This window comes from Mustela nivalis (genome assembly GCF_964662115.1).
Source record: "Mustela nivalis genome assembly, chromosome: 15".
NCBI lineage: Eukaryota > Metazoa > Chordata > Mammalia > Carnivora > Mustelidae > Mustela > Mustela nivalis.
The window spans coordinates 62,091,992-62,117,708 of record NC_139034.1 but is presented as its reverse complement, the minus strand read 5'-3'; the positions used below and the strand labels follow the sequence as shown (position 1 = coordinate 62,117,708).

Here is a 25,717-nt window from a genome sequence, read left to right as displayed (position 1 = left end):
ATTCCCACTGGAAGGCCCAGCTATTCTATCACAAAAGTGCCCCCTTGGCTACAGCTGATTGGCCCAGATCTGGGCACCAGGCTCAAGTATAACCAATCAGAGCATGCACCTAGAATTTTCTGCAACTGGGCCATGAAAGTCAGTGTCTTTCTAGTAATCTAGGTTTTACGAAAGAAACCAGAATGTCATGTCCTACTGGCCTTTTACTGTGCTTCCCATGTTTCCTGCCATGCAGAGGAGGTGTGGTCTGTGCCAAGAAAAATTTTAATGGATTCATAAATAAGATAATAAACACGCAATGGAGAAAGATAGAATGTAATCCCCTGATTCCAGGTGTTACCGAGGACTGTCCTATTCCCCTCCTTTTACTCTCTAAGACATCCCAGAAAGATTTTAACAAATTCCCCCAATTGCTTCAGCTAGTTCAAGCTGTTTTCCTGACACTTGCAATAACAAGGTTGCAGTAAAAATTGTTTCAGGGGAGAAGTAGCAGTAGAGCTGACTAGGGAGAAATCTAAACATTACCAGACCCTGTCAAGACACAGGACCCAAAAGAAGCTAGGTAAGATAAATGGTAACAATGTTCATTTGCTTGATGTGCAAGTTTCTGCAGAAGCATCGTGTAGCCCAGGGCTAGATGAGGAGAAGGTAGACTGCTGAATTGATTAAAGTTTGTGATTTTAATTGTAAGGGAACTCATTGGAAGGGCAACATGACACAAGGTTAGTGATATTGACAAACATGATTAAAGCTCAGGGTAAAGTGTCTCTCAAAGGGAATGATGAAATCCATTAGTGATATCTTCCCTGACCAAAGGAATAGGAAGTACAAGCATGATTTTTAATACATTCCCTTTCTCCTCTTCAGGATCTAAATTTATACTCCATGACACTTCCAGTAAAACCAAATTAATGTAGCTGCCCAAGTCAAGATTACAGTTAAGAAACTGATCCAAAATCACTGAGCAAAACTAAGAGTTTTGTCATTTATTTTGTTTGTTTGTTTACAAAAAAAGCAGGTATCTAGGAGACAAAACCAGTTGATATATCCTGGAGATAAGATACTGTAAGAAATAGTCACACAAAGAAATGAAAAGCTGCCCTTACGTCATAGGAATTAAAAAATAGGTTAAAAAGAGAATTATGTATGTACTGTGTACAACTTACATATTATAAAAAGAAAAATAGTAACTGAAAATACCAAAGTTCTGTAGTTTCCATTTCTGTTTCCTGTTCTGTTCCACTTTGAAGTGGAATCAATTACTGTTGGTGTCCACTTGAATCCTCTCACACTTACCATTTCAGTACCTGCTGTCTGTACTTCCTGCTGCCTACACCTACGTTTTGTTGCTTATGTATTTTATCTGGCTACCAAAGCCACTGTGGCCCAAGAATTCACACCCCCAGAAGCATCCCTCAACCAGTGTCAGAAGGGAGTTTGGTGTGGAAATATTCCAGCCTGCTCTCCCCACCTGGTGGTAACTCTAAAATACACCCAGATTTTCTCATTAAAGCAAAATGTGGTTATGGCCAGTAATAACCTGCTTGCTAATGAACTTGTTATTGGCTGCCTTTCCTTCCCTCTTTCACATTCCTTCTCTCTACTGACATTTCCTGAAATGTTCTCTCAAATAAGTAACTTGAACTTGAATACTTGTTTCAGGATTTGCTTCTGGGGTTATGCAAACTACCAAAAAATTCAGGATAGAGTCAGAAGAATAGTGTTGAATCATCATTCTGGGACTTCTTTTCTGAGAGTTCAAGATTTGAAGAGTTTTATTCTCTGGGCTAAGAGAAGTTTCCTCTCTTTGATTTTAGGTAGTTGAAAGGTATGTAAGATCTTTGCAATATTAAGACTTATACAAAATTGAACAGGTTATGAGAACAGGGTTAATATTTTATTAAGTAAATTTTTTAAATCTATAAATGCAGGTTCCTAATCATTACAGTGAAACTACCTGTATGTTAATTGAAAACTTGTTTTGGTAGGTTGTGCCTAAAACATTGTATAAGAGCTATAAACAATATATGGATTATACACTTAACCCTTGAACACGGGCTTGAAATTCATGGGTCCACTTATACACCCATTTTTTCTAATTAAAACAGTATAATATAGGTAATGTACTTTTTCTTGTGATTTTCTTAACGACGTTTTCTTTTCTCTAGCTTACTTTAAAAATATAGCATATAATACATAGAACATTAAAAACACGTATTAGGGACACGTGGGTGGCTCAGTCAGTTAAGCATCTGCCTTCAACTCAGGTCATGAACCTCGTGTTCTGGGATGGAACCCTGCGTTAGGCTTTCTGCTCTGCGGGGAATCTGCTTCTCCCTCTACCTCTGTACCTCCAGGCCGCTCATTCTCTCTCAAATAAATAAATAAAATATTTGAAAAATATATATGATATATACATATAATATATATAGTATATTATGTAAAAATGTGTTAATTGACTATAATATAATCAGTAAGTCTTCCAGTTAATGGCAAACTATTAGTTAAGGTTTTTGAGAAGTCAGAAATTATACCCAATTTTCAACTTGGTAGAGGTTGGCATCCCTAACCCCCCACATTGTTCAGGTGTTGACTGTATTAACTTGTAACAATTCAGGAGGTAGCTAAGAAAGAGTACTAATGTAACTCACCTCTCACAGCTGAATGGCTTCATACAACTAAAATTTAATTTCACACTCCTAGTATCCAGTGCAAGTGTTCCAAGTCCAGGCTAGCAGGACAGCCCTTCCCACCCAGTCAGCCAGAAACTTCTGTTCTACTTAACATCTATTTAGGTTATTCCAGGGACCTTCCCCAATCCAGCCAGCAGGAAATGGAACAGGGCAGAAGGAGTGAATCAAGTTATGGAGCAGGCCTAGAGAAATAGCTCATTTCTCTCCTTCCTTTGACTATATCTCAGTCGTCTGATTGCAAGAGGGGGAAGCAAAGAAGCATTCCTACTGGGAAAATGGGCACATACTTCCCAGTGACAGCTCTGCATTTGGAAGAGAGAGTACTCACTTTAACAAATAGCCATCTCTTCCATAACAAATACTTCTTTTCCTTATGCAAAATAAATATGCTAAATAAATTAAAAATATAAACAAATGACAACTGAATGTTAAGTCAAAGCATTTTCAAGAATTAGGGGGAAATGTATGAATATATCAAATATTCATATTCTTATTAAAATAAATCTTACCTAGTTATTAAAATTTCTCTCCTTAAAATTTATGCCAAAAGTTTACCTAAGTATCCAAAACGATAAAAATATTTTCTAAATTCTCAAAAAGAAGAAGCTTATTTAAGAGTTCAAACTCTGTAATGGAAAGTGCTAATATTTCAATCACTTTAAAAAAATAATCCATACTTGAAACATTTCATTTGTTTATATAGGTCTTCTCCTATACCACTTACTTAACTCTCAGGTAACTATGTACAGTGAAATCTAAGAAATTCTTACATCATTTTTGTCACATATTTGTATATTCCTCCTTTGGAAATATTAGGAGCATTTCAGAGCTGCCCCCCTATTTCTCTGAATACACTGAGTGCAATAAGTCAAGCAGAGAGAGTCAATTATCATATGGCTTGGCTTATTTGTGGAGCATAAGGAATAACATGGAGGGCATGGGGAGATGGAGAGGAGAAGGGAGTTGGGAGAAATTGGAGAGGGAGATGAACTATGAGAAACTGTGGACTCTGAGAAACAAACTGAGGGTTTTGGAGGGGAGGGGAGTGGGAGGTTGTGTGAGCCTGGTGGTGGGTATCATGGAAGGCATGTATTACATGGAGCACTGGGTGTGGTGCATAAACAATGAATTCTGAAACACTGAAAAGAAATTAAAAAAATAAATAAAAATTTAAAAAAACAAAAACAAAAGCAAAAAAAAAACCCACAAAAACCTGTATTTTCACTGACCCAAGGAAATAAATGCAAGGAGGCAGAGATTATAGACAATTTAAAGATCAAAATTTAGAGTCAGAGAAGTATACAGTCACACTACCAGAAGTTGGAATAAATGGTATACAAAACCAAGATTTCTGTTATGAAGTTTGCTATTTCCTGGCCTCTTAATTATTTATCTAGTAACAAGCATTTGCATTAACACATTCATTACAATTATCCACATGTGGTCTGTTAAAGGAGAAAACTATGTACAAAATATATTATTCTTATTTCTTTAATAAAAGCCAATATTTATGCTGTGAGCTAATTCAGAAACTTTATAAAGTTTCTGAATTTTATTAAGTGGAGTCAAGCTGCATACCTAGGTGATGCTAAGACATTATGTCGTATAGATTTTAAGGAAAGAAAACAGCTGTAACACTATATTCCTGACATTTATGATGCTTGTTAACTCTTAAAATTTCTCTATTGACTTGTGATCACTAACATTGATTAAGTTGCTTTAAGTGCTTTTTATTCTGTCTGATACTATTATTATCCCAAATTTATAGGTGAGAAAGCTGAGCTTTAAAAAGTTAAACCTCTTGCCCAAGGTCACACCAATGGGAAACAAGAGAGTTGAGATATGAACCTAAGTCTACTTGACTGGCTTCTGTGCTCTTACCTGTGTTGCCCCGTGATCTTCACCAAAAGTACATCACTATCTCTTACTCAGCGATAAGTACAGGTTTAAAAACAAAGAACCAATTTAATGAAAATGAGCCCAGACTAACGGGGGGGGGGGGGGTGGATGAAGATAATAAAAGGAAATTAGGCACTTCCATATTAGTAATCCTACTTCATTGTTAACATGACAACTCTTGAAGATAAATAACATTTTCCCTTTTAAGTGAGATAGCTAAGACCTAAACAAGTTGGATGGTGTGTCCAGCAATATCACACAGCAAGAAAGATGCAGAGCCAAGCCTCAGACCCAGGCCTTTTGACTTTCTATCACTACACCTTCTGCTGCCCTACAGAACCTCTTAGAAACACATGGTCTTCTCGTTGAGTATTTTCTTTCACTTCTTAGCACATAAATTTACCTATACTTCAAGTCTTGCAATATATTAAATATGGTTTTTTCATTTCCTTCTGAAACAGATCCACCAATCAATGTAGCATTACTTTGCAAGCAGTGAATGGAGATATTAGTCAAAACCCAAGTCTGTGTCTCTGGAGGGATGGCTTCTATCAGTATGATCAAAAAAAAAAAAAAAAATGGGGAAGGAAACATATACAACTCTGGAAGTTCATTTCTCTTGCTCTGTTCTATAATAGAAATTGGCAGCCTGTTTTAAAAGGACAAGAGTAAGAATATGAAAAATAAAACCTTGAACAGGAAGTAAATACAGTGATTGCAAAAACAGTAATAAGGTTGGAGTTATGTAACTGGCACTAAAAGTGATTATATGTACACATGCTTCAAGAGAAAACATGTATTCAGAATGTAATATGGTTGGATTATGAGGAAACCAAGCACTCTAATAGTGTGAAAGTCTGAGGAAAGAGTAGGGATATAGTATGAATTGCCCAAGAACAACAAGAAAAATATCAAGAAATACAATATCTGGGATGAGAAAATGAATGGAGGAGAAGTAGGAGAATTTTCAGAAGATGTAGCACCCCAAATAGCAGGAAACTGACAAAATGAAAACACTTTTTTAACTGCTTGGGACAGCTTAAAAGCTAAGAGCAAACATGATCATTGCAAAGAACTTAAGTAGATTTAATTTTTACAAGAATTATGAAAAAATCACAATACAGGAAATAACACCAAAAAAGAGTGAATGAGATAGAAGGGTAATTTTTAGAGACTTTTACTCTGACACTCCAATTTGATATTAGACATTAAAAAAAACCAACAATTTTATAGAGAAGTATTGTTTAAAAGGCATAACTCTACAATACAAACACATTTTTATCTTCAACGCTACTTCATTGTTTAACGTGATACCCAAATATAGAGTAAAGAACTCCAATTTTGACCAAAGACAGAAAAGTCAGATAACAAGAATGAAGACTCCCTTTTTAAGGCTGCATGCAGCATTTCCTATCAATGTGCAAACATAAAACTTGTAAAAATGTATCTCAGGTAAAACTTGCTTTGTCATTTTTCCAGACAATTGGGCAACAGAACTGTCATTTGATCTGTGCTTAAGTTCTTGAGAGAACCAGAAACATAATGGACTCCAAAACACCTTAAATTGCTGGCATCGTGAACACTTCCTGCCTAATTCTGTTGGACAACAGAGACAAAGTAAGCCCTGTAATTACATCCCAGCCTGATCTATGCTTGCAGTCATGTAATTAATACTTCCTCTGTAAAGCAATGGAATAATTTAAAGAGCAGATATTTTTCAACCATGGTCTGAAAAAAAAAAAAAAAAAAACAACCTCTAAGAGAATACATGTGCATTTTAGCTATGTACAGACCCTTCTGGGATTCCATTTGCTAAGAGAAATTGTAACTAGATTCTCAGAGCTTTCATTGTACCAAGAGATGGAAATGATACTTCCTTCCTGCTAACAGCTATAGCGGGGGTAGAAGAAAGGGTGACTGGAGCCTATATTTATTCCATGAGGGTTTATGAAAATGGTCAACATAATCTCAGTTCCTGGCTACCTGAGCCACCTCGTGTGGTGCCAACCACATTTGTGGAGCCTCGGCCAGAAAATCACGGCAGAAATCTGGCTCCAGAAGTTAGACTTTAACTTACAGGGTGGAAATAAGACACGACTCTCCAACAAATCTATACTGACTTCCCAAATCCATTCATGGTCTCCAATGTCCATTTGTATAGAGGCATTCACAATCATGAATGTAGATCCCACAAATTCAGAGACACATATACAAAACTAGAGGACAGAGGAAGTTCAAAATGGTAGAATTCCAGATTTGGGGTCACCTCCACACAGTAGAAACAATGGCAAAAACAAATTGCTTGCTTATTTGACTGGATTACCCTATAACTCACATAAAGATAATCTGTTTTGTTCCAGCAGAAAAATATAGTTCTCAACTATATTTTCATTTCCAGAGCAACTTGACTTAATGCATCTTTACTCTCGTGGCTTGATTGGTTCCATTTTATATTCAGAAACTCAACTGATTGGCTCATAAATTATAGAGGCTCTTAATTCTAATTTAAGAATTATGCCAAGAAAAGCATGAAATTTTAAAGATAATATATGACTCTGCATGAATATTTAAAGGCAATAAGCCAGATTTACATTCTGTGAAACACAAAATAAAAATCTTAACAAAAGAACAAAATGATTGATAGAATACATCAAAACACACCACCTTTTTGGCACAGTGATTCTGAGCTCACATACAAATACTCCCCTGTTCTGAAGGCAAGCTCACAGAAGAGGGAGTCCCTCTCCATTGGAGATCACTTTATTTTTCCATTAGAAAAGAGCAAATGGGATTTTTAATATACTTTTGGCTTAGAAACTCTGAAATTTAATACATGTTCCAATTTGCAAAAACTGGAAACACAAAATAGGCCAATGGCCCAAGTCCAAGCAGACTCAGTTTTCTAAAGTCAAAAACTAAAGCACAGAAGTGGTAAGAAAACTCTCACTAAAATTACCAAGAGTAATGAATATTTTAATTGAACATTTTATTCATTGAAATCATTTTTCACTTACCAGTCTCATCTCACAGACAGAATCCATTTAAAATTATCAAAACTATTTTTTTGAAATTTGTTAGACTAATAAATAAAGAAGTCAGTAACAACATCATTCACTCATTTGATATTTTCTGGGTGAACACAAGCTATGTACAAAACCCTGTACTACAAACCATGGTCAGATACAACTTAGGAAATAATAACTGTAGGTTAAAAATGGGGATGTTTGCCCAGAGATTATTTTGAGGACTCAAAGGTTTAGTTCTTCATCTGAAAGCAAAAACATTCTTCTCAAGTGTACAAGCAAATGCTCTCCAATTAGAGAAAGAGAAATGTGAGTATTTCAGTCAGGTCACAGCAAAGGACAGCACCATGCACTCTAGTTGCACAGAGAGAAGAAAGCTGTTAACATAGCCTGACTTGAATACTGTTAGTAGCCTCTGCAGACAACCTTACCAAGAGAGGAGATTCACTCTGAAGGGCAGTGGCAGGGTGGTAAGGTTCTCTGCCAATGCCTCTTGCTTCGCACTTCCCGTTTGGATAAGTCAAACCACAGAATGACCACATTCGTAGACTTGTGTAGTCTCATCACAATTAATATTTCCTCTTCTCTAATGTCTACACCACTGTTCTTTTATTTACTGTTCTAGTTCTTGAAACTATCTTTTTCCATCTCTTCTCTAGCGTATTGTTACAGTTCACTCTTTAAATACTGAGATCCCCCCACCTAAGAATCCCATCATCCAACCCTCAATCTCTCCTCTGAGTTCCAGATCCAGGTAGCTAACTCTTGACCGGACAGCTCCTTTGGGATGTCCCTTGAGTATCAAAAGTTAAACACAACAAAAACCGAAGTCGTCATCTGTAGCTTCAAAACCTGCCTGCCTTATGATTTTACTGACTGCTTTTGTCAATAATACGACCAACTCAGAAACACAAACCTAAAATCTGAGAGAGAGACTGACTTCTTCCTTTCCTTCATATTCCAAAGAGAGACCAGCTACTATTGATGATAACTCCTCATTTATCCCTGGCAGGCTTGGTTTAAACTTTCATTATTGTTTTTCATGTACTTATTGAAACAGAAAGATACTATGCCAACTAAACAATGAAGGAGGCTTGAAAAAGTGTCTATACTGGAAAAAAGACAAGCAAATGCAGAATCATATATTAACCTTGCTTTTATGTGGTATCTCTCAAACTCTCCATAGCTTTCTACTCTATCTATCCTTGATAGAGTCATAATCTTCTCATCAAGACACTCTTCAACTAATTGAAAACCCTCCACTCATTTCTTATCACCTATAATCCAGTAATAGATTCCTGAAAAGGATTTCAATGAATTTAAATTCCCAAAAATGAATGTCATTTTTCTAAGAAAATTAAGGGACAAATGAATTGCAGTCCTTTTGAGACTTAAGCTCTGAAGACAGAAAAGCAAGGATGTCAAAGCTGCGTAAGAATCAAAATCAGAAAATGAAGAGAATGGAGTGTATCATCACCCAGAAGCCATGAACGTAGGTGAAAAGAAAAGAGAGGAGGAATCAGAGCAAAAATGGGCAAGCAAATCAGTAAAGCAGAGCTCTGGCAGTCAGAGCCTTATACCTACAGCATTTGATAAAGAATTAAGTCAAGGAAACTCAGAAATGATTATTAGGGGCTGGAGTGACATCAGCAGCAGCTCCTAAAGGAGGTTCCTTCAGGGCACCAGACACATGCTTGATATGTGTGTTCCTTAGCCTGTCCATAAGAGGCAGAGCTCTTCCTTGGTTTGTACTTTCACAAAACATGTTGCATAGCCATTGTCCTAAAACCTGTCTTGAACTGTAGAATTATAAACATGGATTGCTGAGCTATCCAAAAGGCTGTATTTCCTGGTTTTCTGGATGATGGCTAAAGCCAAAAAAAATAGTGATGGTCTCCAAAAGGGCAGACACAGGTCTTGCATTTAAGCATCCTTAAGCCCTCCTAGTAAATATCCATACTTTCCGTATGTCATCCAGTATTACAGTGATGTATTTTATTTACTCCTTCATTAAACAGAAATCGTGTTATGTCAGGGACTGTCTCTATATCAACACAGAACTGAAAACAAGGGTTTTTTTAATAAGGTAGGCCCTTAAAAAGGATAGTAAAGTGACAGGAAGTTCGGAGTTGAACTAAAGAGCTCACTTTACAGACAGCAGGGAACTGAATATATATATGGGAATGGGCAAAAGTTATTTTTGACAACGTGGTGATTGTATTAAGGAAAGGAAAAGTGAATTGGGGGAAATCAGATGGGGAGACGAAGCATGAGAGACTGTGGACTCTCAGAAAGGAACTGAGGGTTTTGGAGGGAAGGGAGGTTGGGGGTTGGATGAACCTGGTGATGGGTATTAAGGAGGGCACGTATTGCATGGAGCACTGGGTGTGGTGCATAAACAGTGAATCTTAGGACGCTAAAAAGATAAAATTAAATAATTTTTAAAAAGACAGTCAAAATCACTGGGATTATTTAGGTCTGCATGAGGTAAACCAAGTAAGCAAACTTGTTTCATCAACTGCCTTTCTAATTCATTAAAGAAAGCCTAAATTTTGAATCCTAAAAGACTTGTAAATACCTCTTAATAGCTTCAACAGTTTCCCTTTTGCTATTTGCCGTTTTTGAAAGTTAACCATAATTAATGTTAAGTAGTTTTATGAAGATTTCTTGCATTTGGACACGGGCCACATTTGAAGTTTGCCTTTCTTCAAATGGATGTCTCTCTAAATGAGACCTGTAAAGTAAGACATGATTTGCATTGATTAGAAATATTTTGGTGGTAATGACAGATACTCAGTAAGAACAAACTTGAAAGGATACTTTTTCTTGGAAAGATATTGGAGTATCTTGCAGAACAACTAAGGCAAAAAAGAGAACTGAGAATTCAAATAATTCAAGTGCCATCAGAACTATCCATCTCTCCTCTGTCACTCCATGGGTCACCTTCATCTTTTTCTGTCCCTTCACATCCTCCCTTTTCTTCCTCTCCTCTCATTCTGTCTCTTATTCTTTCTACTGTCCTTCTCCCAGGTTCCACCCCCACAGAGAACCCCCCCTTGCCCTTCTAGCCAATGAAACATGGCATGTGTCAATTTCCAACTGCTACTTCCTTTCCATATTTCTTTCTTTCCATATTCCGTATTTAATTTCCATACTAAAACTGTAGCCACAATAAATGCCCATGGCAACAAGATCATACTAGACAAAGGGTGCGGCGCCCGGCTGAGGCCTTACACCCATAACTACACCAGTCAATTTGAAGCCAGGAGAACGAGGCGCTGTAATTGCCCCAGTTTTAAATTAATCAACTATTCCATAGTAAAATGGAATCTCTAGGACAATGAAGTGGCCGTAAGGCACGGTTTCCAGCTGAAAAGGAATTTTTTTAAAGAATTAAATGTGACACCCACAGATTCAGCTGTTATATAAATTGGTATTCAGTAACTTAAGCATAAATTTCAACAGTCTCTTGTGTAAATAAAGTCCAGGCTGCTTAACAGACCTTATGCCCAGCTTTATTTCCATTGTTATTTGTTTAATGTTCCCAGTGCTGTAATAAAACATTAAACAGTGGTATTTAACTTCTTTGTGTGAAGTAATTTTTTGTCTAAATGTTTTTAATAAGAAGTGGTTTTCTTTAAAGTAAATGGGATGTTCACACCACTAAATTTAAATTGACTTTTATGAGTGAGAATGATTTTCTCAACTTATTGTTGAGAACAGTGCTTTAAATAAGCAGCTATGTATTTAATATGATAATGGCCTTATTTAAGAATTTTTTTAAAGTACAATCATGTTAAAATCCCATCCAAATTCTATAGAATTGGTACTAACCATTTCATAAGAATTTTAAAGATTTTTATTTATTTATTTGACAGATGGAGATCACAAGTAGGCAGAGAAACAGGCAGAGAGAGAGGAGGATGCAGGTTCCCTGCTGAGCAGAGAACCTGATTCCGGGCTCAATCCCAGGACCCTGGGATCATGACCTGAGCCGAAGGCAGAGACTTCAACCCACTGAACCACCCAGGTGACCCACGAATTTTTTAATGACATCTACTGGAATAAGATTTTTTAAGTTCATAAAAAGAATATTACATTTCCCTGTCATATAAATGTGGATCTTAGTATTATTTTTATGATCTCAAAATATTTAAAAATTAAGTAGATGAAAATATTAAGTAAATGACTACCATGAAGATAGGGTTTTTTTAATCAGAAATCAAATTTTGAGTTTAAGTAACATTTTCTACTTTGTTCATAAAACTCGCATTCAAAAATTATAGGGCTTTCAATCTTTTTCCTTAATTGTCCTCAATAAGGGAGAGGGAAGTATTTGGCCAGGCTCCATGAGCCCCTACATGTACTTGTGAAAAAAAGCTGTGAAATCCTATGAATCTACATCAGAAGAAAACACCCTTCTACCACAGACTCCATCCCAACTGGTCTTCCTAAAAAGAAAATAGGAGACAAAGAATGGGCCAGTAATTTCCTGTCTAGTCTGTCCTTCACTGTCTTTCAGACAGAACCCAGTTCAAGGGCTATTTGTTGATGACACCTGACATAATATACTGAGTAAAGACCTCTATGTGAGTTGTTACCACACCCGCTACAGACTGTTTGGACCCCTTTGCTTAACAGACATGGAAACACTGGCAAAGAAAAGGGTCTTTCCAGAAACTATAGACTCAAAGAGTTTTAACCTCTCAATCTTCTTTATCAAACTCTATCGGGAACAGGAACTAAGGAGACGTGGAAAAGAATGTGCGAAGGAAAGTCTCATCACCATCATCAAAGCTAGGTCAGGGGTTATTATTAAAATACCTGGGGGGTGCCTGGGTGGCTCAGTCAGTTAAGTGTTGGAGTCTGGGTTTGGTGATTCAGGTCATGATCTCATGGGTTGTGAGACAGAGCCCCGCCCTGGGCTCCACGCCCAGCACTCAGCAGGGAGGCTGCTTCAGATTCTCTTTCCCTCTGCTCCTTTCCTTGCTCACACACACTCTCTCTCTTTCTCACAAATACATAAATAAATCTTAAAAATAAAATAAAATACCGGATGGGCGCCTGGGTGGCTCAGTAGGTTATGCGTCTGCCTTCAGCTCAGGTTATGATTTCAGGGTCCTGGGATCAAGTCCCACATTGGGCTCTCTGCTTGGCAGGGAGCCTGCTTCTTTCTCTCTCTCTCTCTCTCTGCCTGCCTCTCTGCCAACTTGTGATCTCTGTCTGTCAAATAAATACATAAATAAAATCTTTTAAAAAAATAAATAAAATAAAATACCAGAGATAGAGAGAGAAAAGATGATAAATAAATAGATAATTGAATCCATTCTCCCTGCCACCCCACACACAAAAAAAAAAAAAAAAAAAATCAAGGAGAATATGCAAAGAAAGGAGGAGGCAGAGTAAAGATTAAAGAAAACTAATATAACTCATAAACCAGTGCATGGCATATCTATCCAGGTCACATAAGAAAAATAGGACTAAATGGTGTATAAGTTAGCTTGTTAGTAGTGAAGCATAAAAAAGTATTGGCTTTTTCAAATAAATTATTTCTATCTTTTGTGGGTTTTTTTCTGACATTCCTTTACTTTTAAAAAAAATTGCTCTCAGTTTAGTTTCTAGTATCCAATGAACCCTCTTTAGCTAGATCAACTTATAAAGTTTAATCCATTATCTTGTCAGTTATAGTCTCTGTCATTGTAACGCACATAAGACTGTGGAATAAAAAGAGACTAAAATGAGTTAAGTTTAACATGTGAACATGAATTATCATTTTCTTTTTTCAAGTAAAATCTTGATGAGTAACTCACTGTCAAAACAATGCACTGAGACATGAGGAAAACTGTCAAATTAAAAGCAAATTAGTATAATAAATGGAGAAAAATAGACTATGACGTGAATAATTCTGGGGAGAATAAAAAGCAATGAGGATAAGTTTCAATATAGCATCCACTTAATTTTAACAGCAGAAAGAAAAACAGATCAAGACATGTATATGGGAATAAGGAGAGTCCTTTTAAAGCCTTCATAATAGCTCTCATGAGAAATAGTTTTAAATTTATATATATGAGAAAAGCGGGTATTGACCATCCTCTAAGGAACAAAATCCTCATCCACAAAAATAAATTATTTTTACCAGGTGATTAAATCTTGCTATTAGCACAAAAGACTATTTTCTAAATCGATTTGTGCTAATCTATTTGCCACATATGATTGCAGATTTGGACCGAAGAAAGTATTTTTCATTGGCAAATTAAGAGTGTGGTTAAGTGTTCACTGCTTTTGAATTTTAAAATATTTCTCCCTGTTAATACCTTTTGGCCCCCTTTAATAGAAAAACTGGTTATATTTAAGGCCTGGAATAATAATAAAGGAATAGAAGGAAATAGGAGAACTAATTTTTTTTAATTTTTAAAAAAAAATTATTTGATATGTATGTTCTTGAGATTTATAAATTGTTATTGTTTAAAGGAAATAGAAATAACTAAGTGATGAGTTTCCCTGTACCGTCAAGCTCTGAGTGTACATGACGGTAAACATCTCCAGTAAAAAGACAATTGGGGGTGAGTTTTACAGGTGAGTCTGGACTGAGGGAGCAATGAAAATTCCTCAATAAGCACAAGGATCTCAGTTAAGCCTCAAAAAACTGTTAATTTTATTCAATAGTTCAGCTTGAACAGTGTGAACGTGTAAGTTGATAGAAGATACACTTGAAATCAGTGAACACATAGCTATGAACAAAAATATAGTGAGAAACCCCCTGTGGATCAGAGACCATGTAGAATTGCTCAATAACGGAAAGAGGAGGGGGAATACAACGAAGAGGGACAATGTAACCCAGGAAATGCAAGGAGAAGCCCTAACATCCAGATGCTCCGTCATGGCCCTGCAGGCCTGGGAGCCGTGGAGCCTGAGCAGGGAAGGACATTCCAGGGACCCCACCAGCCTCATGAAGCTGCTCCCTCTCCAAGGACTGAGGAGTCAAGATCAAAGATAGAAGACAAGTGCGGAGCTTGCGTTCAAGAAATAGCACAGCCCTGCATGGCTGCCAATGCCTGGAGACAACAAGAAACATTCAGAACAAAAATACCAGCCTTTTAAAAAATGCGTTTGTCTCAGAATGTCATGGAAGAAACAACAGAGTGTAAGTCGTAGCAGAAGTTCTCAACACTTTTATCAAGTGCATACATACTCCAACACGTCATCTTGGATGCAAACATCTACACTCAAGGATCCAATCATCAACCATGTTTTCAAGAGCTTTAAGTCTTCCCCACTATTTTGTTTGGTTTCATTTTGTTTTGATTCAGCAGACTTGTTTCCTTCCCCAAAACAGAGTGGAATCCAAAAAAGCAGTTTGCCACCATCACCCCCAGTAATGTCGCAGTCTTACATCCCTGGGGTAGTACCCGCTTCTTTGCACCAGCAGACAAATGCTCAACATAAGATGCTCAATCAAATGAGTCACTCTGTTTGTAAAAGTCAAAAGCATATACATGCAATACTACATCTCGATTATCCATCCTGGGCTGAATTTTATTTCATTTTTATAGATGAGAGACTCACAAAATCCTTTTCAATAACTACTTCCTGAGAAAACCAGCCTTGCATATCCATGATTTAAGTGCTTAGTCAAATCATTTCCTCTAACTAATATGAAGAGCGCTGAAGGCAATGCAACCCAGCTCAGCAATTCTACCTTTCATAGGAGTCAACATTCTGAATGTATTTGTGACATTAGGAAAGGAAATAGAGACTATCAATCGGACTTTCAGATCCTGCTTTAATCAGAACACATTCAGGAAACAGTCTCAAAAGCCAGAACCTCAATGCCCCTGTTGAAGAAGGTTTTTTTGTTGTTGTTGTTTTGTTTTGTTTTGTTTTCTTAAACTGATTTGCAGCCCACAGAGGAAGAACAAATACTGGCTATGCTTTCTATTTAATTTGGTATAAGTTCATAAAACAAATTGCCCAGATAATTGGACATGTCTTCAATTCTACACTACATTTTCCATAGATGTAAACCAGATTTATAACTTAGAAGTGCAGCAATAAATGAGCATAGCTTGTAATAGACTTGTGCCAAGCCTTATGTCAAAGTGAAATAAAAAATGAGACTGACCACTTTGAGTAATCAAATCTGTCAGCTCAGTTAACTCCCTCTAAAGTATTGATGGGAAATTCTAAAGCCTGAAAAGAAAAAGTTTAATTATTTCTATAAGTACAAACATACACAAGGAAGAAACAGCTATTTTAAATAAATTCCCTAAAAATAAACTTATCATTCCTAAATCCTATAAATGATTTTTTTTCTGTTACTCCTATTTTTCTTCCTTTGGAGAAATTAAAACCTTCTCACACATGGAAACTACTATCTTGAGCTAAATTCCCACTTCCCTCTGAGGAATTTTTCCACTCCCACTTAAATCAGAGTTGGCAATTACGCTTTTCCAGACTGGACCGTCTGGTCACCATTTGTCTGGTCCCTGTTCCAAAAAGAAGAAAAAAAAAAAAAGAAAGAAAGAAACAGAGATCAACAAAATTATGTTGGGAAATATAAGGTGGTTTTAGACACATCTGTTCATCCTGTGATAACTAAATAAATCCCGTTATTATACAGCAAGGCTCAAACCTAAAAGGGTCCCCTAATTGAATTCTTCCTCTTCATGGTCATGAAAAGGGAAGGACATTAATGGTAATAAAATGGGGAAAGCAGAATTTCCATCTGCAAAGACTTTCCTAAATTTATATACTTCTTCAGGCTATTTGCCAAAGGCAATGTTCCAAAGAAAGTAGGTTTAAATAATACCCAAATTCCAGGAATGGGAAAGATAGATGTATGAATACGTAGAGATCCATTGAGATTAGTAGCACATTTCCAGGGTTTGGTTTGGTTTTTTAGAAAGAAAAGCTTCTGTGTTTTCAAAGATTAAACTATTTTTTTCTAAAATCTCTGCTTTTATTAGTATTTAAGTAAATTATTTTACTCTCCATTGTTAAAGTATCCAGTTTACTCAAAACAAATTCATTATCTTCCTTCTGCTCTGCTCTTCTCTACTTATGTGAGTAACAGAAACATCAGTCACCATTTGGCCAAACTAAAAACCAGGTAATCATTCTTGGTTTCTTCCTTCCTCTGAATCTAATTAATGATAAAAACCTGGTAGCTCTAACTATCAAATATTTCTCAAGACTATTCTTTCCTCTGTTATAGTGACTGCTACTCACTTTTCTTTCTGCCTAAGTGCTCCATTCTTTCCAGTTCACTTCTCAAGGTCCTACCTGAGATCTTTCCAAAGGCAAATGAAATCACTTCTAGCTCCCTCTTAAAATCTTTGAGTGACTCCCCAGTACCTGTACTAAAGTACAAATTCCTTGGCTTAGCACACATAAATCCCCGCAAACACCTTTCTGTCAACTCACCACCTACCACTTCCTGAAAATCTGCAGTTTCCAAGACAATCCAAGCCCTCTCATGATCTGTGCTGCTGCACACCTTCTTCTATCTGAAATAATACCCCGACTGGCTTATTGTTGAAACCTTAGTTATACTTAGATTGAAATCAAGCATAACTTCTGGAACCTTCTTTTGTTCTCCCCACCGCAATGCTTAAACATCCCTTCTGCATAAAAACTCATCACGTAGCAGTTCTATGATGGTAAGTTCTGGTTTTCACCTTCTCCAAAGGTCTGAGCTCCTAAAAAATGAGGACCAAGTATCTTTTCCTTTTCAATGTCCCAACACCCCACCGACAATAAACACTAAGTAACTGTTTATAAGCTGAAAGAATAAAGCAATAAATGAATGACAGATATATAACTGAGCGAGGCAATGAAATCTCTGCTTCAACTCTGGTCAACATTGTGCAACTTACATCTTCGTAAGTTAAATGGAATTGGACAGTTTGACCAATTGTCAAGATATTTTGACAAATTACTGAAGTACATTGGATATCTTTTGATATCTTTTGAGTTCATGAACCAACACAATAAAATAGTCCCACTGATTTTTAACTGGCATAGATTTTTTTCCCCTTAGAATTGGTTCTGTACTGCACTGTCCCCTTAGTTTTTGTGTAATGCTTTTACTTACTACTTTTAATTTGTTTACTTTCCCTTCTTTCTTGGCCTTAAAATTTAGAGTTGGATGTCACTTTAAGTGTATCTTTCCCTTTCTTTATAATTTATCTAATGGAATTACATGCCATTAAGCATTTAATAAATATTTTTCTACACTAATTTGAGAATGAACCTTTGGAAATAGAACCAAGAGAAAAGGAACATGAATATTCTTCATGTTGTTCTGACTTAATCTCAAAAAATCTCACCACCCTTTCCTCTCTTCCCACCAATCTTTTTATGTTATACTTCATTTTCTGTGCTCTGCAATTGGAATAATTGCTCTGCAATTTCTTTACAGATGAATATAGGTCATAAAAATATATAAACTTTGGGGGGAAAATAATTCACATAATTTTTTTAAGATTTTATTTATTTATTTGACAGAGAGAGAGAGATCATAAGTAGGTGAGGGATGTGGGAGCACACATCCTGCTGAGCAGAGAGCCCGATGCAGAACTTGATCCCAGGACCCTGAGATCATGACCTGAGCCAAAGGCAGAGGCTTAACCCACTGAGCCACCCAGGCGCCCAATTCATGTAAATTTTTTAAAGAAATTCATGTAACCTGAAGTGCTCACTAGGAAGGCTGTTTGGAAAAATGGTACTTTTTTCCTAATTTCATATATTTTTTTTGCTTAATTTTTCTTTTTAAATATTTGAGGCATTATCCGGGCACTTATCACATTAACCCGAATTAGGTGGTTGGCCCTCAGGAGAACTCTTCTACCTTCTTCAAGCTCTTTTGACATACAGTGGTCTCTTAGAAACCACTCACTGCTGTGGACTATTTTAACTCATAGAAATGATTCAGCCCTCAGAATTGCGCCTTCCAAGAACAGAGGCAGGTCTTGGATCTTAAATCACATGCTGCCTTTCTTTTCTACTAGCATATCAGTTTGAAGCTGCACCGACACAACTCGGTACAGATAACTCGCATGTTTGCCTGGGTTTCAGCATTTACTGTAATGTCTGCTTATTTAAAATATTTATTTGTTCTTTGAAATTATTTAATTTTTCATTAAGTTCTTGAGAATGAGAAACGGTCATTTTTCTGAAGATTTTTACTCTACTTTTATTTTTTATTTTTGTGTTTCTGCTCTAGAATGAGCAACACACTCTAACTAACGGTCCTCATAACTAGGGCACTGTTTCTGAGTTCACATTACAACTCCTAATCCACTCTTATTGATGGCAAGATTGATTTCTTCACTCTCTCACCTCACATATGAAGGTTGTTACAAAGTTGATGAGGATAATCAAGTCATACTGGAAAGAATGTTCTGGACCGTGAATATGCAGCTGCAATGAGGAGATATTTTGGCACTTCCAGCATTATAAAAGTTAGAATGATTAATAAGAAGAAGTATGGAATTGATCTACTGAGAATAGTATAATCCCTTCATGGTTATTAAGGGATGTGTGAAGCACACAGAAATAGATGTAGATTATTTGTTACTGAAGGGATTCATGATTCAATTTTATCACTTTTAAAAACTTGTGTTGGTTTTTGCATTTTATAAAACATTTAAAAGTTGTGACTTCCATGCTCAGAGCAGTGTTCTTAGGTAATGCTAGATTTTATGAAGCTATATCAAAAACTTATACGTTCTAAATACAGAGAAACACGCTGGTGATTGCCAAAGGGGAAAGGAGTGGGAGATGGGCAAAGTGGGTGAAGAGGAGCGGGGGGTGGGGGGTACAGGCTTCCAGATATGGAATGAAAAATGAAGTGTGTATGTGAGTGCGTGTGCAAGCGCGTGCACACACGCTAAATGTCCTAAATTGTACAGCAGAACCAATGCATGCTTACCTCTGCTTTTTCATGACACGTTACTAAAATAACTCAGGATTTTAAGGCATTAAGTGAGAAATACAAATATCACGCAAGAAACAGTCTTGCAATGCCGTTTTGGAAGCTAGAAGACAAACTGACCAAAAGTCACTGCATTAGCCCAGAGGAAAGGTGAATTCCAAGACATTCAGGAAGAATGTCCAGAAGCAGAAGCAGAATTATTGGTACCACAAAACTCAGAAATCCTCCAGAATTGCCACCACTGGGTATCCATGAAGCTAAAGATAAAGGTAAGGTTACTATAAGAGGATTGTTGACTGTCTCCAAGCGGGGAAGCTAATCCCTGACTGCATCACAGGGAGATAGGCGACTTCCTCTTCTGGGGAAGGCTGGGGTTTACTTTCTGTGGAAGAGGAGGCAGAGGGGATGCTGGGGAAGACAGCACAGAGCCCAGCGAGGGCATTTCTAACTTCGTGGACTACGCACAGAACCCTTGAGGTCTCTCTCTCCCCTCACCGAGCTCTATGAACACTAGCAGCCAGTACTAGACTCTTCTGCTGTGAGGCTGGATAATTCTTCTCTGGGGAATTGAACCAGACTGAGAGAAAAGACCTGAAAAACATTAACAGGCAGGAGTTCACTGACCAAACAGCAGGGCCAGATCACCCACCAAGGAGGTGCACCAGTTGACAAGCCCATAAGTATCTAATTAGATGTTTAGTGAGTCATTCTTACATATTAGGAGCAGCCAAGTATCCCCAGGCATCTGAGGAAAGCCTCTGAGGTGAAAGACGGAGCCCAAACAAACAGAAGTAACAAATGTGGAGAAAATAAAAAGATGGAAGCAGTAGGAAACTTTAAGTGTCTGTATGCATTTAACATCTACCTCCCAGAGCTAGGAAATTTTATTTCCTTGGGAAAAAAAAAAAAAAGACTATGATATTGATATTAATATATATATATATATATATATATATATATATATATATATATATATGGACAAGTAAAAGAAAATTTTGGAGATTAAAAAGAAGATAGTGGTAAAAAAAAAAAGAAGATAGTGGAAATGATTTTTAAAAATCAACTAGAAAATGTTGAGTTTTAACTTAAAGAAAACTCTAACATATAATAAAAATCCTAAATGTAGAAAATTGAATAGGAAGTAAAAAATATAGCACCAATCTAAGAAGTACATTATCTGAATAATGGGATAACCAGAGAAACCAGAAGAAATTATGATAAGGAAATTATCAAGGAGATAATTTAACAAAGGTTCTGAAACTGAAGTTCAGAATGAAAAGTCCACAGATGCCTAACATGAAGCGGGGTTGGGGGAGACTCACACCACTGCCTATCTAAATTTGGGTGGCTCAGTAGGTTAAGCCTTGGCCTCTTGGTTTCAGTTGGGTCACCATCTCAGGGTCATGAGGTTCAGCCCCACACTGGGCTCTGCACTCAGCACAGAGTCTGCTTGAGATTCCTTTCCCCCCTCTCTTTCCCTCCCCCTCCATGACTCCCCCAACTTGTGCTCAGGCGCTTTCTCTCTCTCAATTAAATAAATAAATAAAACCTTTAAAATAAAATAAAATTTAGAACATGGATGAAACTTCCAGAGAGAAAAAAAACCGAATGGCATCAAACTTGCCAGCAGCAATGCTAGCTAAACAAACAAATAAAACCAGTAGAAAAATTGGGAATATTATTGCTATCCTATATTTTTACAGCAGCCTAACTAGAAATAAAGTGTGAAACTGGAATAAAGATGTGCCGTGTTTATAAAATACCACAAACTGGATCTCCCTGAGGTCTTTCTCAGGAAATAGAAGACATGTCACCAAAAAAAAAAAAAAAAAAAAGTATATAAATCAAGAAAAAGAAAGTCATGGACCAACACATAGGGGAACTAATGCATGTGAAAAATGATGGGAATTTCTAGGATGACGGAGAAGGAAGATCCCTAAACTACAATAATTATGCAAGGGTTCTCCAGAAGAGAACAGAAGGAGAAAACTGTCCTACCATATCTCAAAGAAGATAAAATTAATAGAAATGCCAATATGTTTAAAATATTGGAAGACATTTATACTTTGGCAGAGTTTAGAGATAAATAAATAATAGGTATATAGAAAATCAAACAACCAAAACAACATACCTACACATGCAAAATTCTTAAAGGCAAAACCAAGATAAAAATTATCTAATGTGCAAGGAAATGTGCACATGATAATTCATACGAGTTAGCTGTGAAAAATACTTATATACTTACTATAATGTAAAAACTAATTATTGACCAAACAAACAGAAATAAACATATTGGAAAAATGGGAGAAGAAATTGAGGAGTTTAGGGGTTATGAAGGAATTAAATTTCATTTTTCACTGTAGAAAGAGAATAGCAGTTAAGTTATTAAAATAATTTAAGACTATTTTTTCCAAAATATATAGCTAAATATCAAAAATACAAATAAAAGATTTTAAATTGATTGGGAGAGGTAGAAAAAAGGAGAGAGATAAAGACACTTTTCCATTAAAAGCCTTGTAGAAATATTGGCATGTAAATTTGTAACCAAATTACACATTTACTTATTTTACTTCCTACTTACTTGTTTTAAAAGTAATTTTAAGAAATAATTTTGTTGAAATCGAAGCATTGAGTGCTTTTTTCTTTTTTCTTTCTTTCTTTCTTTCTTTCTTTCTTTTTTTTTTTAAGAAACAGTATATCATATTGGAACAAGCTTGGAACAAGTTCTGGGACTGGAGAAAGAAGCTCTTACTTAAAACTAACCAGGTCTGTGACTGCTGAGTGTTGAGGTTGATGAAGTAATGGGCAATTGTAGTAATTGAAACCAGAATCTACACTAATGGTTTTTTCAGAGGGAATTTTTCTGGTGCCAAAAAAAATGTTGGGAAAAAAATTACAAGATACAAGTATTGAAAAGAGAAAATTATAAGGTTTGGAGCAGATAGGTAAATTAGCATTAATCAATCATGTGTGTTGAACACTTTAGTGCATATCATCTCATATAATGTTCTCAGAAACTGCTACCTTCAAGAGGCTCAGATTTTAAGTAAGAGGGTTTGCACTGACTATATCACCTGTCTTTAGAGTTAGAGGAAGCTGTCTTTTTTCCTTCTCAAAGCTAGGTTTTGTGCTTGATATGAACTTGCTCCAACAGTTACATTCTCTTTCCGAATACTTTTTCTTTCCCACTTTTGGTTCCTAATTGATGGGCTATACACATGCTCAGAATGGCTCTCCCACTTTTTTTTTTTTTTTTTTTTGAGAGAGAAAGTTAAGGGGGGAGAGCAGTTGGGAGGAAGGGCAGAGGCCAAGAGTGATATTAAGCAGGTCCACACCTAGTGCAGAGCCCAGTAAGAGGCTCTATCTCATGACCATCATATCATGACCTGAGTTAAAATCAAAAGTCTCACTCTAACTGACTGAGCCACCCAGGTGCCCCAATGGCTCTCCCATTTTACAGATTAACTAAGTAATCAAAAAAATCACAGCCTACCTCATCACGTCCACTCATTACTACTGCCGATATTATACCAGCTCCCCCCTTGGTAACGACGGCTTCAGAAGAATGGTCTGAAATTGCTATCTCCACCATCTGCCATTAACTTCTTCAAATGATGTAAATTAAGTCTTCCCATGACTCTGCAAATGTTCCAGGAAATGTCATCATTTTCTAATGGGTTGCTTTCAGACCTTATTTCATTTGACTCATGGGCACTCCATGTCCCTGTTAACCTGCTTGCGGTTCCCTTTGGTTCTCCACTAACTTCTAAATATCCCTCAGTCTCATCTGCTTGCTCACTGCTTGAAGTTCTGTGTCCCTCACATCTTCGTCTTTGATCCTCTCCTCTTCTCACCAGTCTCATCCCCGACTTTAGCTAAAATAGGTGCCCAGACACATACTTGATGAGAGCTTGATTAGAGCTTTTAATCCTTGACTAGAGCTCTTTAAATGACAAGTATTGTATACAGAATTGCTCCCAGATCTCTTTAACTTTCTGGGTTCCCTGTTTTCTTGAAAACTATTCTAATTCACATGAAAATAAAGGACCAACCCTGGGAATAATCCTTCTCCCCTTCTTCATCCTGAGCCCCACAGCTGTCCTCTACATGCACAAATGGCCAGCCTGTCTCCTTTTCCTTGTCCAACGCCTTCTTCCCACCCATTGGTGTCTCTTCTCATAGCCTCATCTCACCAGCACTTTCACAGACAGCAGTAAAACCCCATTCCCAGTGTCAGCCCTCACATCTCCAGCATCTTTAATTCCTCTTCCACAGTGCTATGGAGGTTGTCTAAACTAAAACACAAATTCTGTCATTTTATTCAATGGCTTGACATTTTTCAATAGCTTCCTGTTACCTGTAGGATAAAGTCCAAGCCCATATATGGGCTATATGATATTTCAATATAACTGTTGGTCCAAGTTCATATAGCTATAGCTCATGGCTTTCCATAATCAGGCAAGTAGTTACTTAACCCACCTGACCTCTTGCTGTCACACTTTGCATTCTACACTGTAACCGTGATGTATTTCTTCCAGGTCTGGGTTGCTTACCTGCACTTCTGTTCAGATCCCATCTTCATTCCAGAATTGCATTCTCCTTTTCTTCCCCATCTTCCCCAGCTGGGAACATCTACAGTGAAAATGCTTCTTCAGAGGGTGCCTGGGTGGCTCAGTCGTTAAGTGTCTACCTTCTGCTCAGGTCATGATCCCAGAGTCCTGGGATCGAGCCCCACACTGGGCTCCCTGCTCTGCAAGAAGCCTGCTTCTCCCTCTCCCACTGCTTGTGTTCCCTCTCTCGCTGTGTCTCTCTCTGTCAAATAAACAAAATAATTTTTAAAAAATAATAAAAAATAAAAAGCTTCTTCAAAATCAATTTTGTATGAAGTCTTCTAAGATTCCCCCCCAACTAAGTATAACCATTTCTTCATTGCATCTCCACTTATCTCTCAGCATAACTGCATTTTTAGCAAAGAAAAATTTTTTGCATTTGTATGTTGGACTATGAACTCCTTTAGGACATGTTTTGTAACATCTGGTTTCACAAAGTTCCCACAAAATAGTAGATGCTTACCCTAGGAAACTCAGAAAGCTCTGAATGTCCTCTACATAACCAAAAATGTATTAGCAATACAGCTCTAGGCAATTCTTTGCATGGAAGCTGGTATATTTTGAGTTATGTTGTTGCAAATGACAAATTTCATTCTTTATGGCTGAGATATATAATGGATATAATATTGCATCATATACATATTACCACATCTTCTTTATTCATTTATCTATTGATGAACATTTATGTTGCTTCCATATCTTGGCTATCGTAGTTAAAGGAGATATGTCATAGATAGGATCTATACACAACAGATTTTGAAGACAATATAAAAAAGAATATAAAATATCTTATGCTGTGTAAAATAAGTCAGACTGAGAAAGAGATACCATACGATTTTACTCATATGTAAAATCTAAGATACAAAACAAGTGAATAAACAAACAAAAAGCAGAATCAGACCTATAAATAGAGAACCAACTGATGGTAGAGGAGGGGATGTCCTAGGGGTGGGGAGGTGTGCAAAATGGGTGAAGGAGAGTGGGAGATACAGGTTTCCAGTTATGGAATAAATAAATCACTGGAATAAAAGGCCCAGCATAAGAAATATAGTCAGTGATATTGTAATAGCATTGTAGGGTGACAAATGGCAGCTACCCTTGTGGTGAGCATAGCGTAACATGTAGAGAAGTTGAATCATTATGCTGTACACTTGAAACTAATGCAACACTGTGTGTCAACTATATTCAAATAAATCTTTAAAATCTCATGAATAATGTCTATATTGATCACTTATTGAAGTGATATCATCTGGGTAAATCAAGCTAAAGCAAATACATTGCAGGCTTGTCTTTGCTTTTTTACAAAAGTATACCTGCTAGAAAGTTTAAAATTACACAGATGGCTCTTATCTGTGGCTGACATATTTCTCTTGGACTGTACTTGCATAGAGGTTATGTGGGAAAGGGTAGACAATAAATATTAATTGAATACGCTCTGTGGGTTTTCAGTGATGTTCTTTTATCTTGGATTCACAACAATTAAAGATCATTTCAGTGGCTATATTTTTGAATTTTAATTTTTTTTTCAGTGTTCCAAAATTCATTGTTTATGCACCA

The 25,717-nt window shown here is 36.7% G+C and overlaps 1 long non-coding RNA gene across 3 annotated transcripts in view; it reads right to left on the bottom strand.

Moving 5' to 3' along the window:
- LOC309849138 overlaps nt 1-25,717 on the bottom strand; it is a 262,806-nt gene that overhangs the window by 94,211 nt on the left and 142,878 nt on the right. For 2 of the 3 annotated variants that reach the window (XR_014303519.1, XR_014303521.1), the window contains 2 exons: nt 24,104-24,362; nt 23,044-23,189 (listed from right to left, as the gene is read on the bottom strand). This is a non-coding gene — a long non-coding RNA (uncharacterized lncRNA). The remainder of the gene's footprint in view (nt 1-23,043; nt 23,190-24,103; nt 24,363-25,717) is intronic. The other variant, XR_014303520.1, reaches the window with a different exon arrangement.